This window comes from Drosophila willistoni (genome assembly GCF_018902025.1).
Source record: "Drosophila willistoni isolate 14030-0811.24 chromosome 2R unlocalized genomic scaffold, UCI_dwil_1.1 Seg167, whole genome shotgun sequence".
NCBI lineage: Eukaryota > Metazoa > Arthropoda > Insecta > Diptera > Drosophilidae > Drosophila > Drosophila willistoni.
This window is the reverse complement of record NW_025814050.1, coordinates 24012615-24014982: the sequence shown is the minus strand read 5'-3', so window position 1 is coordinate 24014982 and position 2368 is coordinate 24012615.

The following is a 2368-nucleotide window of genomic DNA, read 5'->3' as shown; positions in this document are numbered from 1 at the left end:
TGGCAGCCAGTTGTTCTCAGAAACGTTTATTCGATTAACTTTAAAGTTTCAAAAATTATGCCATTAGTGTCAGCCCAGGGCCTGCGGCCAAAACATGGTCAAATTCCCGGACACCTTACGGATTAGGGTTCTCCCCTCCGGAATGAATTCCGAACACTTGTGAAAATTCCCAAATGTCTACTTTTTTTTAGACTGAGTTTTAAGCTGCTTTTAATAAATTCGACACAAAATTGAATTTTCATAACGGCCTCATGTTGTTGTGCTTGTCCTTGCACTTGTCCTTTTGACACCACCACCAAAAATTTGGAATGCCATGGCACAGGGGCGACAAGCAACACTCACTTAAAAAGTGATTCATGGACAAAGTCACCCTGGTAAACAAAAAAAAAACAAAAAAAACAAGGCAACAAAATTAAATAAAATAAAACTCAGTGACAAAGGGCGGTTAGACGTGGTGGACTGCTTGGATTGTTGGGTGTTGCAATTGTATTTACTTTTTATCACCTTGTGGGGAATATTTGCAAATGCACATAAACATAATTATAATTTTTTACAACAATGTTGATTGTTTCGGTTGTTTTTTTACCCTACAATTAATGAATCTGATTATATGTATCTTTCAAGGTGTTCCACATTGCTTACTACTTCTTGAGTATATGCAGGTGAAATATTTTACAAGTGATATGCAAATTTGGACTTACTCTGGCCACGGCCTCCACAACTACAACAACAATAATAATAAGAATAATAATAACATTCAAACATAGTGAAGCCTATGATAGACGTAATTAAATTATACTTGAGCATATTTCCAGCGAATAACCAAACGTCTCACCTTGCCAGTGTCTCCAGCTTATCGACTGTCTACGGTTGAGTTGCTTAGGGTTAAGTACCTCAGCAAGTTCATAAGGTTCGAATGGGAGAATAAGTTTGTGGTGGCAAAGCCGGAGGTTTAGGACGAGGGCTATCAAAAATTTATGTATTCAAGTCATAAAAACAAATTCAAGTGAGTGTTTTTTATGGTTATTTCTATATAATTTCTAATAATTTCCCATAAGACTACATATGTAGGTACGCACACGCAAAACGTGCGACATTTCTTTTCAAGAAAAGCGATAAAATTATGAAAATGCGTGCAACGATTACATACATACGTACATACAGACTTATCAGAATGCCCATGGGTTTACTACATATGTACATATATGGAGTTGAAGTCAGGCAGTAAATGAACATGTCATAAGCGCGACTCTTGCACTACTTCATCCCAAACACGTTCATTTGTTCGAGTTATTTGTTCCAAGAATCACAGCTCAGCACGCGCGAGCATGAGATATAATAGTTGGGGATAGGCCAGGAGTAGGGACAGACAAGAGGAGAGGCTGGGCTGCGAATATATACATATGTATAAGCAGATAACTTACATATAGGTGATGACAAATGGCATTAATAAAGTCACAACAAAGTTACAGAAAATATGAATGTAATGAATAGAATACAATTAAAGCACAAAAATATTCCTAAGTTATCCTCCTCAATGGCTCAAATAATTTAAAGTGGTTATCAAACAAACAATTTACAGTGCAATCTTTTGCTGATTCCATTCGTGCATAACTTTTCAGGGTTTTTACCTATTTTACAGACAAATACGCTCCATCTGTCTCTTATAGTAACTATTTATCTGTTCACCAAATTCTAATTTTAAACATTTTTTTCTAATATTTACATTTTTCCTAAATTATTCTCTTCAACCTTCAAAAATGGTTGGACCTCTCTGGAATTTACCCTAATCGAATTTGCATTAAACGATGAGCAGCTAATAATCTGTAAACCGAATTAAAAAGAACTTAAGAAGGGCGTTCAGAAGGAAACACAGAGTGAGAATAAGAAAAAAATTAACAGAAAAGGAAATGCCTAAAAAAGATTAGCAAAAAAAAATGAAAAGAAGGAAGAAAAAACAAGCCACTTCTAGCCCCAAAAGTCTGTGAACTGAAAATATTTCCAACAAATTAAAGCTAATGAAAGTGACTCCGTCCCCTCTTTAGACCTCCCCCCCTCTATAGCCATGCCCATGCCAATGTCATTGCCAAAAAAAGCCACCTCAAGAAAAACTGACAGCCATAATTCATGACCATCTACATCTCCTTCCCTCTTCTGAAGTATAGCCACGCCCTGGCTGTGAAAAATGTAGATGCCTCTTGCCTCCTGGCTGCTACCTCCTGCCGCTCATCTAATGATAATGATAACAAAACATGCCTCAAGTCCTGAAGTCAGAAAACTTTTTGACATGCCGCGCTCCGTTTCCATTTCTATCGTGCTCCCCGTTTGAACCATTTCAGCCACTGCCTCTTTGCATCTCCGCATCCCT